Consider the following 17,183-nt stretch of genomic DNA (forward strand, 5'->3'; position numbering starts at 1 on the left):
CTGACTTCAAAGCAATGGGACGGCGTTAGCACCCTACAAAAGTGGCAGCTGTGGGATTTGAACCCACGCCTCCGGAGAGACTGGAGCCTAAATCCAGCGCCTTGGACCGCTCGGCCACGCTACCACGTTGTCAGGTCTTGGCCCCCCGGGCTCTTTCCGAAGCTGATCGATCGTCCAGGAGCTCACGTGACATTCTTAATGCCTGGAAGCGCTTGAACGTCACAAGATAAAACAGATCTAACAATAGCCCTCCTAAATAGCTCTTACACATGAACTTTACGGCACTTTATTTAACATTACCTCCATTCTTATTTATTATTTTGCTCATACTGGTACTATCTGTCCTTGTATTGTTTTTCTTTTTTGTCTTGTTGTTCTATTTGTGATGCTATAGCCTGCATGGAGAATACCAAATCAAATTCCTAGTGTCTGTATACATGGCGAAATAAAGTTGATTTGAATCTCTCTCAAGGTTCTGCATTGGCCAGGAATCGAGCCCTGGTCAACTGCTTGGAAGGCAGCTATGCTTGCCACTATACCACCAATGCCCCCAACAGACTCCATGATCGCACAGCATTTCGAGGGACGGTTCACCTTTCCACACCACCTACTGACGTCCAACTAGTAAGAAATTGCCCTATGCCTGGTTTATACTTCTGCGGAGTTTGAAACACGTGGTCTAATCGTGACGCTATCGACCGTCACAAGAGACGAGATGCCTCTCCACGGTCTGTACTGGCTGGGGATTGAACCCCGTCAACTTCAAGGAAAAAAGTTGCCACTGTAGTTGCCACTATAACTACGATGCCCCAAAAAATCATATACAATCGCACATGTCGAGCCACAGTTCACTTTTTCAAACCCACTTACTGACTTCAAAGCAATGGGACGGCGTTAGCACCCTACAAAAGTGGCAGCTGTGGGATTTGAACCCACGCCTCCGGAGAGACTGGAGCCTAAATCCAGCGCCTTGGACCGCTCGGCCACGCTACCACGTTGTCAGGTCTTGGCCCCCCGGGCTCTTTCCGAAGCTGATCGATCGTCCAGGAGCTCACGTGACATTCTTAATGCCTGGAAGCGCTTGAACGTCACAAGATAAAACAGATCTAACAATAGCCCTCCTAAATAGCTCTTACACATGAACTTTACGGCGCTTTATTTAACATTACCTCCATTCTTATTTATTATTTTTCTCATACTGGTACTATCTGTCCTTGTATTGTTTTTCTTTTTTGTCTTGTTGTTCTATTTGTGATGCTATAGCCTGCATGGAGAATACCAAATCAAATTCCTAGTATCTGTATACATGGCGAAATAAAGTTGATTTGAATCTCTCTCAAGGTTCTGCATTGGCCAGGAATCGAGCCCTGGTCAGCTGCTTGGAAGGCAGCTATGCTTGCCACTATACCACCAATGCCCCCAACAGACTCCATGATCGCACAGCATTTCGAGGGACGGTTCACCTTTCCACACCACCTACTGACGTCCAACTAGTAAGAAATTGCCCTAAGCCTGGTTTATACTTCTGCGGAGTTTGAAACACGTGGCCTAATCGTGACGCTATCGACCGTCACAAGAGACGAGATGCCTCTCCACGGTCTGTACTGGCTGGGGATTGAACCCCGTCAACTTCAAGGAAAAAAGTTGCCACTGTAGTTGCCACTATAACTACGATGCCCCCAAAAAATCATATACAATCGCACATGTCGAGCCACAGTTCACTTTTTCAAACCCACTTACTGACTTCAAAGCAATGGGACGGCGTTAGCACCCTACAAAAGTGGCAGCGGTGGGATTTGAACCCACGCCTCCGGAGAGACTGGAGCCTAAATCCAGCGCCTTGGACCGCTCGGCCACGCTACCACGTTGTCAGGTCTTGGCCCCCCGGGCTCTTTCCGAAGCTGATCGATCGTCCAGGAGCTCACGTGACATTCTTAATGCCTGGAAGCGCTTGAACGTCACAAGATAAAACAGATCTAACAATAGCCCTCCTAAATAGCTCTTACACATGAACTTTACGGCGCTTTATTTAACATTACCTCCATTCTTATTTAGCTCATACTGGTACTATCTGTCCTTGTATTGTTTTTCTTTTTTGTCTTGTTGTTCTATTTGTGATGCTATAGCCTGCATGGAGAATACCAAATCAAATTCCTAGTATCTGTATACATGGCGAAATAAAGTTGATTTGAATCTCTCTCAAGGTTCTGCATTGGCCAGGAATCGAGCCCTGGTCAGCTGCTTGGAAGGCAGCTATGCTTGCCACTATACCACCAATGCCCCCAACAGACTCCATGATCGCACAGCATTTCGAGGGACGGTTCACCTTTCCACACCACCTACTGACGTCCAACTAGTAAGAAATTGCCCTATGCCTGGTTTATACTTCTGCGGAGTTTGAAACACGTGGCCTAATCGTGACGCTATCGACCGTCACAAGAGACGAGATGCCTCTCCACGGTCTGTACTGGCTGGGGATTGAACCCCGTCAACTTCAAGGAAAAAAGTTGCCACTGTAGTTGCCACTATAACTACGATGCCCCCAAAAAATCATATACAATCGCACATGTCGAGCCACAGTTCACTTTTTCAAACCCACTTACTGACTTCAAAGCAATGGGACGGCGTTAGCACCCTACAAAAGTGGCAGCGGTGGGATTTGAACCCACGCCTCCGGAGAGACTGGAGCCTAAATACAGCGCCTTGGACCGCTCGGCCACGCTACCACGTTGTCAGGTCTTGGCCCCCCGGGCTCTTTCCGAAGCTGATCGATCGTCCAGGAGCTCACGTGACATTCTTAATGCCTGGAAGCGCTTGAACGTCACAAGATAAAACAGATCTAACAATAGCCCTCCTAAATAGCTCTTACACATGAACTTTACGGCGCTTTATTTAACATTACCTCCATTCTTATTTATTATTTTGCTCATACTGGTACTATCTGTCCTTGTATTGTTTTTCTTTTTTGTCTTGTTGTTCTATTTGTGATGCTATAGCCTGCATGGAGAATACCAAATCAAATTCCTAGTATCTGTATACATGGCGAAATAAAGTTGATTTGAATCTCTCTCAAGGTTCTGCATTGGCCAGGAATCGAGCCCTGGTCAGCTGCTTGGAAGGCAGCTATGCTTGCCACTATACCACCAATGCCCCCAACAGACTCCATGATCGCACAGCATTTCGAGGGACGGTTCACCTTTCCACACCACCTACTGACGTCCAACTAGTAAGAAATTGCCCTAAGCCTGGTTTATACTTCTGCGGAGTTTGAAACACGTGGCCTAATCGTGACGCTATCGACCGTCACAAGAGACGAGATGCCTCTCCACGGTCTGTACTGGCTGGGGATTGAACCCCGTCAACTTCAAGGAAAAAAGTTGCCACTGTAGTTGCCACTATAACTACGATGCCCCCAAAAAATCATATACAATCGCACATGTCGAGCCACAGTTCACTTTTTCAAACCCACTTACTGACTTCAAAGCAATGGGACGGCGTTAGCACCCTACAAAAGTGGCAGCGGTGGGATTTGAACCCACGCCTCCGGAGAGACTGGAGCCTAAATACAGCGCCTTGGACCGCTCGGCCACGCTACCACGTTGTCAGGTCTTGGCCCCCCGGGCTCTTCCCGAAGCTGATCGATCGTCCAGGAGCTCACGTGACATTCTTAATGCCTGGAAGCGCTTGAACGTCACAAGATAAAACAGATCTAACAATAGCCCTCCTAAATAGCTCTTACACATGAACTTTACGGCGCTTTATTTAACATTACCTCCATTCTTATTTAGCTCATACTGGTACTATCTGTCCTTGTACTGTTTTTCTTTTTTGTCTTGTTGTTCTATTTGTGATGCTATAGCCTGCATGGAGAATACCAAATCAAATTCCTAGTATCTGTATACATGGCGAAATAAAGTTGATTTGAATCTCTCTCAAGGTTCTGCATTGGCCAGGAATCGAGCCCTGGTCAACTGCTTGGAAGGCAGCTATGCTTGCCACTATACCACCAATGCTCCCAACAGACTCCATGATCGCACAGCATTTCGAGGGACGGTTCACCTTTCCACACCACCTACTGACGTCCAACTAGTAAGAAATTGCCCTAAGCCTGGTTTATACTTCTGCGGAGTTTGAAACACGTGGCCTAATCGTGACGCTATCGACCGTCACAAGAGACGAGATGCCTCTCCACGGTCTGTACTGGCTGGGGATTGAACCCCGTCAACTTCAAGGAAAAAAGTTGCCACTGTAGTTGCCACTATAACTACGATGCCCCCAAAAAATCATATACAATCGCACATGTCGAGCCACAGTTCACTTTTTCAAACCCACTTACTGACTTCAAAGCAATGGGACGGCGTTAGCACCCTACAAAAGTGGCAGCGGTGGGATTTGAACCCACGCCTCCGGAGAGACTGGAGCCTAAATACAGCGCCTTGGACCGCTCGGCCACGCTACCACGTTGTCAGGTCTTGGCCCCCCGGGCTCTTTCCGAAGCTGATCGATCGTCCAGGAGCTCACGTGACATTCTTAATGCCTGGAAGCGCTTGAACGTCACAAGATAAAACAGATCTAACAATAGCCCTCCTAAATAGCTCTTACACATGAACTTTACGGCGCTTTATTTAACATTACCTCCATTCTTATTTATTATTTTTCTCATACTGGTACTATCTGTCCTTGTATTGTTTTTCTTTTTTGTCTTGTTGTTCTATTTGTGATGCTATAGCCTGCATGGAGAATACCAAATCAAATTCCTAGTATCTGTATACATGGCGAAATAAAGTTGATTTGAATCTCTCTCAAGGTTCTGCATTGGCCAGGAATCGAGCCCTGGTCAGCTGCTTGGAAGGCAGCTATGCTTGCCACTATACCACCAATGCCCCCAACAGACTCCATGATCGCACAGCATTTCGAGGGACGGTTCACCTTTCCACACCACCTACTGACGTCCAACTAGTAAGAAATTGCCCTAAGCCTGGTTTATACTTCTGCGGAGTTTGAAACACGTGGCCTAATCGTGACGCTATCGACCGTCACAAGAGACGAGATGCCTCTCCACGGTCTGTACTGGCTGGGGATTGAACCCCGTCAACTTCAAGGAAAAAAGTTGCCACTGTAGTTGCCACTATAACTACGATGCCCCCAAAAAATCATATACAATCGCACATGTCGAGCCACAGTTCACTTTTTCAAACCCACTTACTGACTTCAAAGCAATGGGACGGCGTTAGCACCCTACAAAAGTGGCAGCGGTGGGATTTGAACCCACGCCTCCGGAGAGACTGGAGCCTAAATCCAGCGCCTTGGACCGCTCGGCCACGCTACCACGTTGTCAGGTCTTGGCCCCCCGGGCTCTTTCCGAAGCTGATCGATCGTCCAGGAGCTCACGTGACATTCTTAATGCCTGGAAGCGCTTGAACGTCACAAGATAAAACAGATCTAACAATAGCCCTCCTAAATAGCTCTTACACATGAACTTTACGGCGCTTTATTTAACATTACCTCCATTCTTATTTAGCTCATACTGGTACTATCTGTCCTTGTATTGTTTTTCTTTTTTGTCTTGTTGTTCTATTTGTGATGCTATAGCCTGCATGGAGAATACCAAATCAAATTCCTAGTATCTGTATACATGGCGAAATAAAGTTGATTTGAATCTCTCTCAAGGTTCTGCATTGGCCAGGAATCGAGCCCTGGTCAACTGCTTGGAAGGCAGCTATGCTTGCCACTATACCACCAATGCTCCCAACAGACTCCATGATCGCACAGCATTTCGAGGGACGGTTCACCTTTCCACACCACCTACTGACGTCCAACTAGTAAGAAATTGCCCTAAGCCTGGTTTATACTTCTGCGGAGTTTGAAACACGTGGCCTAATCGTGACGCTATCGACCGTCACAAGAGACGAGATGCCTCTCCACGGTCTGTACTGGCTGGGGATTGAACCCCGTCAACTTCAAGGAAAAAAGTTGCCACTGTAGTTGCCACTATAACTACGATGCCCCAAAAAATCATATACAATCGCACATGTCGAGCCACAGTTCACTTTTTCAAACCCACTTACTGACTTCAAAGCAATGGGACGGCGTTAGCACCCTACAAAAGTGGCAGCTGTGGGATTTGAACCCACGCCTCCGGAGAGACTGGAGCCTAAATCCAGCGCCTTGGACCGCTCGGCCACGCTACCACGTTGTCAGGTCTTGGCCCCCCGGGCTCTTCCCGAAGCTGATCGATCGTCCAGGAGCTCACGTGACATTCTTAATGCCTGGAAGCGCTTGAACGTCACAAGATAAAACAGATCTAACAATAGCCCTCCTAAATAGCTCTTACACATGAACTTTACGGCGCTTTATTTAACATTACCTCCATTCTTCTTTATTATTTTGCTCATACTGGTACTATCTGTCCTTGTATTGTTTTTCTTTTTTGTCTTGTTGTTCTATTTGTGATGCTATAGCCTGCATGGAGAATACCAAATCAAATTCCTAGTATCTGTATACATGGCGAAATAAAGTTGATTTGAATCTCTCTCAAGGTTCTGCATTGGCCAGGAATCGAGCCCTGGTCAGCTGCTTGGAAGGCAGCTATGCTTGCCACTATACCACCAATGCCCCCAACAGACTCCATGATCGCACAGCATTTCGAGGGACGGTTCACCTTTCCACACCACCTACTGACGTCCAACTAGTAAGAAATTGCCCTAAGCCTGGTTTATACTTCTGCGGAGTTTGAAACACGTGGCCTAATCGTGACGCTATCGACCGTCACAAGAGACGAGATGCCTCTCCACGGTCTGTACTGGCTGGGGATTGAACCCCGTCAACTTCAAGGAAAAAAGTTGCCACTGTAGTTGCCACTATAACTACGATGCCCCAAAAAATCATATACAATCGCACATGTCGAGCCACAGTTCACTTTTTCAAACCCACTTACTGACTTCAAAGCAATGGGACGGCGTTAGCACCCTACAAAAGTGGCAGCGGTGGGATTTGAACCCACGCCTCCGGAGAGACTGGAGCCTAAATCCAGCGCCTTGGACCGCTCGGCCACGCTACCACGGAATGCTGTTAAGCATTCTCACTATTGTTTTCCTGTTTCTCTTTATTGTGAGAATGCTGTTAAAGAGACTACTAAAGAGCTCACATTTACAGATTTTCAGCTATGAGCCTTGAAGCGAGAGCAGCCTTTCAAATTCTCTCACTAACTTCAATGGAGAGGTGAGTAAAATCAGTCAGAGAAAGCAAGAAGGAACAAGATTTTGAAACTGCCGATAGAGTCGTATTTCTGACCGCACAGACATATAAAGGACATCTCTGGTTTCGGCAGAGTCTTGGGTCTCGGAAAATATCCTTATATTTTGGATTGGACGTATAGTTTTGCGTCTAGGTCAACTTGTTTGAGGTGTGGATGCTAGGTAAATGTTCGTTTTTCTCTCTGCCTAGCTCGTTAGCTATCACAGCTGCGCCATCACCGTGGCAACCAAACAAACAAGCACCAGGAAAGCAAAAGGAACACGTTTTTGAAACTGCAGGTAGAGTCGTATTTCTGACTGCACAGACATATAAAGAATATCTCTGGTTTCGGCAGAGTCTTGGGTCCCGGAAAATATCCTTATATTTTGGATTGGACGTACAGTTTTGCGTCTAGGTTATCTTGTTTGAGGTGTGGATTCTAGCTACATTTCTCTTATTCTCTGCCCTCAGCGCGTTAGCAATCATAGCTGCACCATCACCATAACGACAGACACGCACCACTCAGTCTCTCACACAGGTGATTGGTAGTTTTACTTGACCATGAGAAATACGATTACTAGCAATTGTCGGTTTATGCCAATAATACGATTACTCCGTTTACATGTGTAATTAGTTATGCGATTACTCAATAAACGCGTCTACATGATTCTTTTTTATTAATCGTTGTATGCTCCACGGACAAAACTTGCACCATCATCCTTCTGCAACAAAGTGTCGCCGTGTCTTCCTGTATCGGCTCTACTGCTGTATGTTTCATTCCATCAACACATTGAATCCTACTAAGAAAGCCGAGTAAACGCATAGGCCACATCTGCTACTGCTTATACTATCTCAACTATAATTTAATCTGTTAAAACGATAATATTCTTGTTACGACTAGCTAGCCTACTTCTTCTGTTTAACAGTTCAGCTTTCAGCTTCTCCCACATTGTAGGCTATTTTAGCTCTTAGCTTTGTTAAGATGATGCAGTTCAGCTTCCACACTGCCTCTTTTGTGTGACTCACACATTTTTGAAATTCATTTCAGCTTGCGGGTATTTTCTCATTTCTCACTTTTATACTTTTTAAAATATTAAGGTTTTTGTGCAAATTATTCTCCCTTTAAAAGTAATGGATAAATCCTTTCAAATCATTGTTGGAATGCTGCTCCAGCCCCTTTCAAAAATACCTTTCGGTTGCTTTGAAGCTTCAGCTTATAACTTTCTACTAAATTTTCACTATTTCAGCTTTTTTAGCATAGTCAGCTATCCCCATTCAGGTTTTCAGCATTCTCACTGCTGTTTCGCAGGAACAGCCTTTTCTAGTTATATCAACTTCTTAGTTCTTCCGCCGTTTTTTGGCCTTTAACTCGTTCTGCATACTTTCACCGATTCCTACAATTTAGGTATCAAAACGTTCAGCTCCTTCAGGAGATGATGGCTATGACTTTTGGTATTTCTCACTTTTATACTTTTTAAGACATTAAGGTTTTTGTGCAAATTATTCTCCCATTAAAAGTAATGGTAAATCCTTTCAAATCATTAAAAAGCTTCCTCCTCTTTCAAACGTAACTACTTCAGCTTACTTTCAGCTAGAGACACCATTCAACCTTTAAAATGTTCACAAGACATTCAGCTATTCCCAAATGATTCAGCTTTTTCAAATGTTCAGCCAATTTTGAATTATGACAGTTTGAAATACATTAAAATGTTTGCTCCTTCTTGATTTTTATGAATGAGCAGCAAGCAGAGTGGCACACTCTGCTTGCTGCTCTTTTTCTGATATTCAACTAATTTGTCAAACAAATTCCTCTAACGTTCATATAGTTTAACTTACAGAAACAAGTTATACCTTAAAATGTAGGAAAAATTGTCCTCTTTCAGCCAATGTAACTACTAAAGAGCTCACATTTACAGATTTTCAGCTATGAGCCTTGAAGCGAGAGCAGCCTTTCAAATTCTCTCACTAACTTCAATGGAGAGGTGGGTAAAATTTGTCAGAGAAAGCAAGAAGGAACAAGATTTTGAAACTGCCGATAGAGTCGTATTTCTGACCGCACAGACATATAAAGGACATCTCTGGTTTCGGCAGTCTTGGGTCTCGGAAAATATCCTTATATTTTGGATTGGACGTATAGTTTTGCGTCTAGGTCAACTTGTTTGAGGTGTGGATGCTAGGTAAATGTTCGTTTTTCTCTCTGCCTAGCTCGTTAGCTATCACAGCTGCGCCATCACCGTGGCAACCAAACAAACAAGCACCAGGAAAGCAAAAGGAACACGTTTTTGAAACTGCAGGTAGAGTCGTATTTCTGACTGCACAGACATATAAAGAATATCTCTGGTTTCGGCAGAGTCTTGGGTCTCGGAAAATATCCTTATATTTTGGATTGGACGTACAGTTTTGCGTCTAGGTTATCTTGTTTGAGGTGTGGATTCTAGCTACATTTCTCTTATTCTCTGCCCTCAGCGCGTTAGCAATCATAGCTGCTCCATCGCCGTGGCAACCAAACAAACACGCACCAGGAAAGCAGAAGGAACACGTTTTTGAAACTGCAGGTAGAGTCGTATTTCTGACTACACATACATATAAAGAATATCTCTGGTTTCGGCAGAGTCTTGGGTCTCGGAAAATATCATTAGATTTTGGATTGGACGTACAGTTTTGCGTCTAGGTTATCTTGTTTGAGGTGTGGATTCTAGCTACATTTCTCTTATTCTGTGCCCTCACCGCGTTAGCAATCATAGCTGCACCATCACCGTAACGACAGACACGCACCACTCAGTCTCTCACACAGGTGATTGGTACATTTACTTGACCATGAGAAACACGATTACTAGCAATTGTCGGTTTATACCAATAATACGATTACTCCGTTTACATGTGTAATTAGTTATGCGATTACTCAATAAACGCGTCTACATGATTCTTTTTTATTAATCGTTGTATGCTCCACGGACAAAACTTGCACCATCATCCTTCTGCAACAAAGTGTCGCCGTGTCTTCCTGTATCGGCCCTACTGCTGTATGTTTCATTCCATCAACACATTGAATCCTACTAAGAAAGACGAGTAAACGCACTCAATGGTAGGCTACATCTGCTACTGCTATTACTATCCCAACTATAATTTAATCTGTTAAAACGATAATATTCTTGTTACGACTAGCTAGCCTACTTCTTCTTCTGTTTAACAGTTCAGCTTTCAGCTTCTCCCACATTGTAGGCTATTTTAGCTCTTAGCTTTGTTAAGATGATGCAGTTCAGCTTCCACACTGCCTCTTTTGTGTGACTCACACATTTTTGAAATTCATTTCAGCTTGCGGGTATTTTCTCATTTCTCACTTTTATACTTTTTAAAATATTAAGGTTTTTGTGCAAATTATTCTCCCTTTAAAAGTAATGGTAAATCCTTTCAAATCATTGTTGGAATGCTGCTCCAGTCCCTTTCAAAAATACCTTTCGGTTGCTTTGAAGCTTCAGCTTATAACTTTCTACTAAATTTTCACTATTTTCAGCTTTTTTAGCATGGTCAGCTATCCCCATTCAGGTTTTCAGCATTCTCACTGCTGTTTCGCAGGAACAGCCGTTTCTAGTTATTATTATTGTGAGAATGCTGTTAAGCATTCTCACTATTGCTTTTCAACTTCTCAGTTCTTCCGCCGTTTTTTGGCCTTTAACTCGTTCTGCATACTTTAACCGATTCCTACAACTTTTGTATCAAAACGTTCAGCTCCTTCAGGAGATGATGGCTATGACTTTTGGTATTTCTCACTTTTATACTTTTTAAGACATTAAGGTTTTTGTGCAAATTATTCTCCCATTAAAAGTAATGGTAAATCCTTTCAAATCATTAAAAAGCTTCCTCCTCTTTCAAACGTAACTACTTCAGCTTACTTTCAGCTAGAGACACCATTCAACCTTTAAAATGTTCACAAGACATTCAGCTATTCCCAAATGATTCAGCTTTTTCAAATGTTCAGCCAATTTTGAATTATGACAGTTTGAAATACATTAAAATGTTTGCTCCTTCATGATTTTTATGAGCAGCAAGCAGAGTGCTTGCTGCTCTTTTTCTGATATTCAACTAATTTGTCAAACAAATTCCTCTAACGTTCATATAGTTTAACTTACAGAAACAAGTTATACCTTAAAATGTAGGAAAAATTGTCCTCTTTCAGCCAATGTAACTACTAAAGAGCTCACATTTACAGATTTTCAGCTATGAGCCTTGAAGCGAGAGCAGCCTTTCAAATTCTCTCACTAACTTCAATGGAGAGGTGAGTAAAATCAGTCAGAGAAAGCAAGAAGGAACAAGATTTTGAAACTGCCGATAGAGTCGTATTTCTGACCGCACAGACATATAAAGGACATCTCTGGTTTCGGCAGAGTCTTGGGTCTCGGAAAATATCCTTATATTTTGGATTGGACGTATAGTTTTGCGTCTAGGTCAACTTGTTTGAGGTGTGGATGCTAGGTAAATGTTCGTTTTTCTCTCTGCCTAGCTCGTTAGCTATCACAGCTGCGCCATCACCGTGGCAACCAAACTAACACGCACCAGGAAAGCAGAAGGAACACGTTTTTGAAACTGCAGGTAGAGTCGTATTTCTGACTGCACAGACATATAAAGAATATCTCTGGTTTCGGCAGAGTCTTGGGTCTCGGAAAATATCCTTATATTTTGGATTGGACGTACAGTTTTGCGTCTAGGTTATCTTGTTTGAGGTGTGGATTCTAGCTACATTTCTCTTATTCTCTGCCCTCAGCGCGTTAGCAATCATAGCTGCTCCATCGCCGTGGCAACCAAACAAACACGCACCAGGAAAGCAGAAGGAACACGTTTTTGAAACTGCAGGTAGAGTCGTATTTCTGACTACACATACATATAAAGAATATCTCTGGTTTCGGCAGAGTCTTGGGTCTCGGAAAATATCATTAGATTTTGGATTGGACGTACAGTTTTGCGTCTAGGTTATCTTGTTTGAGGTGTGGATTCTAGCTACATTTCTCTTATTCTGTGCCCTCACCGCGTTAGCAATCATAGCTGCACCATCACCGTAACGACAGACACGCACCACTCAGTCTCTCACACAGGTGATTGGTACATTTACTTGACCATGAGAAACACGATTACTAGCAATTGTCGGTTTATACCAATAATACGATTACTCCGTTTACATGTGTAATTAGTTATGCGATTACTCAATAAACGCGTCTACATGATTCTTTTTTATTAATCGTTGTATGCTCCACGGACAAAACTTGCACCATCATCCTTCTGCAACAAAGTGTCGCCGTGTCTTCCTGTATCGGCCCTACTGCTGTATGTTTCATTCCATCAACACATTGAATCCTACTAAGAAAGCCGAGTAAACGCACTCAATGGTAGGCTACATCTGCTACTGCTATTACTATCCCAACTATAATTTAATCTGTTAAAACGATAATATTCTTGTTACGACTAGCTAGCCTACTTCTTCTTCTGTTTAACAGTTCAGCTTTCAGCTTCTCCCACATTGTAGGCTATTTTAGCTCTTAGCTTTGTTAAGATGATGCAGTTCAGCTTCCACACTGCCTCTTTTGTGTGACTCACACATTTTTGAAATTCATTTCAGCTTGCGGGTATTTTCTCATTTCTCACTTTTATACTTTTTAAAATATTAAGGTTTTTGTGCAAATTATTCTCCCTTTAAAAGTAATGGTAAATCCTTTCAAATCATTGTTGGAATGCTGCTCCAGTCCCTTTCAAAAATACCTTTCGGTTGCTTTGAAGCTTCAGCTTATAACTTTCTACTAAATTTTCACTATTTTCAGCTTTTTTAGCATGGTCAGCTATCCCCATTCAGGTTTTCAGCATTCTCACTGCTGTTTCGCAGGAACAGCCGTTTCTAGTTATTATTATTGTGAGAATGCTGTTAAGCATTCTCACTATTGCTTTTCAACTTCTCAGTTCTTCCGCCGTTTTTTGGCCTTTAACTCGTTCTGCATACTTTAACCGATTCCTACAACTTTTGTATCAAAACGTTCAGCTCCTTCAGGAGATGATGGCTATGACTTTTGGTATTTCTCACTTTTATACTTTTTAAGACATTAAGGTTTTTGTGCAAATTATTCTCCCATTAAAAGTAATGGTAAATCCTTTCAAATCATTAAAAAGCTTCCTCCTCTTTCAAACGTAACTACTTCAGCTTACTTTCAGCTAGAGACACCATTCAACCTTTAAAATGTTCACAAGACATTCAGCTATTCCCAAATGATTCAGCTTTTTCAAATCTTCAGCCAATTTTGAATTATGACAGTTTGAAATACATTAAAATGTTTGCTCCTTCATGATTTTTATGAGCAGCAAGCAGAGTGCTTGCTGCTCTTTTTCTGATATTCAACTAATTTGTCAAACAAATTCCTCTAACGTTCATATAGTTTAACTTACAGAAACAAGTTATACCTTAAAATGTAGGAAAAATTGTCCTCTTTCAGCCAATGTAACTACTAAAGAGCTCACATTTACAGATTTTCAGCTATGAGCCTTGAAGCGAGAGCAGCCTTTCAAATTCTCTCACTAACTTCAATGGAGAGGTGAGTAAAATCAGTCAGAGAAAGCAAGAAGGAACAAGATTTTGAAACTGCCGATAGAGTCGTATTTCTGACCGCACAGACATATAAAGGACATCTCTGGTTTCGGCAGAGTCTTGGGTCTCGGAAAATATCCTTATATTTTGGATTGGACGTATAGTTTTGCGTCTAGGTCAACTTGTTTGAGGTGTGGATGCTAGGTAAATGTTCGTTTTTCTCTCTGCCTAGCTCGTTAGCTATCACAGCTGCGCCATCACCGTGGCAACCAAACTAACACGCACCAGGAAAGCAGAAGGAACACGTTTTTGAAACTGCAGGTAGAGTCGTATTTCTGACTACACATACATATAAAGAATATCTCTGGTTTCGGCAGAGTCTTGGGTCTCGGAAAATATCCTTATATTTTGGATTGGACGTACAGTTGTGCGTCTAGGTTATCTTGTTTGAGGTGTGGATTCTAGCTACATTTCTCTTATTCTATGCCCTCAGCGCGTTAGCAATCATAGCTGCACCATCACCGTAACGACAGACACGCACCACTCAGTCTCTCACACAGGTGATTGGTACGTTTACTTGACCATGAGAAACACGATTACTAGCAATTGTCGGTTTATACCAATAATACGATTACTCCGTTTACATGTGTAATTAGTTATGCGATTACTCAATAAACGCGTCTTCTTTTTTATTAATCGTTGAATGCTCCACGGCCAAAACTTGCACCATCATCCTTCTGCAACAAAGTGTCGCCGTCTCTTCCTGTATCGGCTCTACTGCTGTATGTTCCATTCCATCAACACATTGAATCCTACTAAGAAAGCCGAGTAAACGCACTCAATGGTAGGCTACATCTGATACTGCTATTACTATCCCAACTATAATTTAATTTGTTAAAACGATAATATTCTTGTTACGACTAGCTAGCCTACTTCTTCTGTTTAACAGTTCAGCTTTCAGCTTCTCCCACATTGTAGGCTATTTTAGCTCTTAGCTTTGTTAAGATGATGCAGTTCAGCTTCCACACTGCCTCTTTTGTGTGACTCACACATTTTTGAAATTCATTTCAGCTTGCGGGTATTTTCTCATTTCTCACTTTTATACTTTTTAAAATATTAAGGTTTTTGTGCAAATTATTCTCCCTTTAAAAGTAATGGATAAATCCTTTCAAATCATTGTTGGAATGCTGCTCCAGCCCCTTTCAAAAATACCTTTCGGTTGCTTTGAAGCTTCAGCTTATAACTTTCTACTAAATTTTCACTATTTCAGCTTTTTTAGCATAGTCAGCTATCCCCATTCAGGTTTTCAGCATTCTCACTGCTGTTTCGCAGGAACAGCCTTTTCTAGTTATATCAACTTCTTAGTTCTTCCGCCGTTTTTTGGCCTTTAACTCGTTCTGCATACTTTCACCGATTCCTACAATTTAGGTATCAAAACGTTCAGCTCCTTCAGGAGATGATGGCTATGACTTTTGGTATTTCTCACTTTTATACTTTTTAAGACATTAAGGTTTTTGTGCAAATTATTCTCCCATTAAAAGTAATGGTAAATCCTTTCAAATCATTAAAAAGCTTCCTCCTCTTTCAAACGTAACTACTTCAGCTCACTTTCAGCTAGAGACACCATTCAACCTTTAAAATGTTCACAAGACATTCAGCTATTCCCAAATGATTCAGCTTTTTCAAATGTTCAGCCAATTTTGAATTATGACAGTTTGAAATACATTAAAATGTTTGCTCCTTCTTGATTTTTATGAATGAGCAGCAAGCAGAGTGTGCCACTCTGCTTGCTGCTCTTTTTCTGATATTCAACTAATTTGTCAAACAAATTCCTCTAACGTTCATATAGTTTAACTTACAGAAACAAGTTATACCTTAAAATGTAGGAAAAATTGTCCTCTTTCAGCCAATGTAACTACTAAAGAGCTCACATTTACAGATTTTCAGCTATGAGCCTTGAAGCGAGAGCAGCCTTTCAAATTCTCTCACTAACTTCAATGGAGAGGTGAGTAAAATCAGTCAGAGAAAGCAAGAAGGAACAAGATTTTGAAACTGCCGATAGAGTCGTATTTCTGACCGCACAGACATATAAAGGACATCTCTGGTTTCGGCAGAGTCTTGGGTCTCGGAAAATATCCTTATATTTTGGATTGGACGTATAGTTTTGCGTCTAGGTCAACTTGTTTGAGGTGTGGATGCTAGGTAAATGTTCGTTTTTCTCTCTGCCTAGCTCGTTAGCTATCACAGCTGCGCCATCACCGTGGCAACCAAACAAACAAGCACCAGGAAAGCAAAAGGAACACGTTTTTGAAACTGCAGGTAGAGTCGTATTTCTGACTGCACAGACATATAAAGAATATCTCTGGTTTCGGCAGAGTCTTGGGTCTCGGAAAATATCCTTATATTTTGGATTGGACGTACAGTTTTGCGTCTAGGTTATCTTGTTTGAGGTGTGGATTCTAGCTACATTTCTCTTATTCTCTGCCCTCAGCGCGTTAGCAATCATAGCTGCTCCATCGCCGTGGCAACCAAACAAACACGCACCAGGAAAGCAGAAGGAACACGTTTTTGAAACTGCAGGTAGAGTCGTATTTCTGACTACACATACATATAAAGAATATCTCTGGTTTCGGCAGAGTCTTGGGTCTCGGAAAATATCATTAGATTTTGGATTGGACGTACAGTTTTGCGTCTAGGTTATCTTGTTTGAGGTGTGGATTCTAGCTACATTTCTCTTATTCTGTGCCCTCACCGCGTTAGCAATCATAGCTGCACCATCACCGTAACGACAGACACGCACCACTCAGTCTCTCACACAGGTGATTGGTACATTTACTTGACCATGAGAAACACGATTACTAGCAATTGTCGGTTTATACCAATAATACGATTACTCCGTTTACATGTGTAATTAGTTATGCGATTACTCAATAAACGCGTCTACATGATTCTTTTTTATTAATCGTTGTATGCTCCACGGACAAAACTTGCACCATCATCCTTCTGCAACAAAGTGTCGCCATGTCTTCCTGTATCGGCCCTACTGCTGTATGTTTCATTCCATCAACACATTGAATCCTACTAAGAAAGCCGAGTAAACGCACTCAATGGTAGGCTACATCTGATACTGCTATTACTATCCCAACTATAATTTAATCTGTTAAAACGATAATATTCTTGTTACGACTAGCTAGCCTACTTCTTCTTCTGTTTAACAGTTCAGCTTTCAGCTTCTCCCACATTGTAGGCTATTTTAGCTCTTAGCTTTGTTAAGATGATGCAGTTCAGCTTCCACACTGCCTCTTTTGTGTGACTCACACATTTTTGAAATTCATTTCAGCTTGCGGGTATTTTCTCATTTCTCACTTTTATACTTTTTAAA

The 17,183-nt window shown here is 42.2% G+C and overlaps 9 non-coding genes across 9 annotated transcripts; all 9 read right to left on the minus strand.

Annotated features, from left to right (window-relative positions):
• Positions 1-42: 42 nt before the first annotated feature.
• trnal-uag (transfer RNA leucine (anticodon UAG)) lies at positions 43-124 on the minus strand. The gene has a single exon. It is a non-coding gene; the product is annotated as a tRNA-Leu (tRNA).
• A 787-nt stretch (positions 125-911) lies between these two features.
• trnal-uag (transfer RNA leucine (anticodon UAG)) lies at positions 912-993 on the minus strand. The gene has a single exon. It is a non-coding gene; the product is annotated as a tRNA-Leu (tRNA).
• Positions 994-1,781: 788 nt separating this feature from the next.
• Positions 1,782-1,863, minus strand: trnal-uag (transfer RNA leucine (anticodon UAG)). Its single transcript has one exon. It is a non-coding gene; the product is annotated as a tRNA-Leu (tRNA).
• A 781-nt stretch (positions 1,864-2,644) lies between these two features.
• trnal-uag (transfer RNA leucine (anticodon UAG)) lies at positions 2,645-2,726 on the minus strand. Its single transcript has one exon. It is a non-coding gene; the product is annotated as a tRNA-Leu (tRNA).
• A 788-nt stretch (positions 2,727-3,514) lies between these two features.
• Positions 3,515-3,596, minus strand: trnal-uag (transfer RNA leucine (anticodon UAG)). The gene has a single exon. It is a non-coding gene; the product is annotated as a tRNA-Leu (tRNA).
• Positions 3,597-4,377: 781 nt separating this feature from the next.
• trnal-uag (transfer RNA leucine (anticodon UAG)) lies at positions 4,378-4,459 on the minus strand. The gene has a single exon. It is a non-coding gene; the product is annotated as a tRNA-Leu (tRNA).
• A 788-nt stretch (positions 4,460-5,247) lies between these two features.
• Positions 5,248-5,329, minus strand: trnal-uag (transfer RNA leucine (anticodon UAG)). The gene has a single exon. It is a non-coding gene; the product is annotated as a tRNA-Leu (tRNA).
• A 780-nt stretch (positions 5,330-6,109) lies between these two features.
• On the minus strand, positions 6,110-6,191 carry trnal-uag (transfer RNA leucine (anticodon UAG)). Its single transcript has one exon. It is a non-coding gene; the product is annotated as a tRNA-Leu (tRNA).
• Positions 6,192-6,978: 787 nt separating this feature from the next.
• trnal-uag (transfer RNA leucine (anticodon UAG)) lies at positions 6,979-7,060 on the minus strand. Its single transcript has one exon. It is a non-coding gene; the product is annotated as a tRNA-Leu (tRNA).
• Between the last annotated feature and the right edge of the window lie 10,123 nt (positions 7,061-17,183).

This window comes from Osmerus eperlanus, chromosome 22 (genome assembly GCF_963692335.1).
Source record: "Osmerus eperlanus chromosome 22, fOsmEpe2.1, whole genome shotgun sequence".
NCBI classification, from domain to species: Eukaryota; Metazoa; Chordata; class Actinopteri; order Osmeriformes; family Osmeridae; genus Osmerus; species Osmerus eperlanus.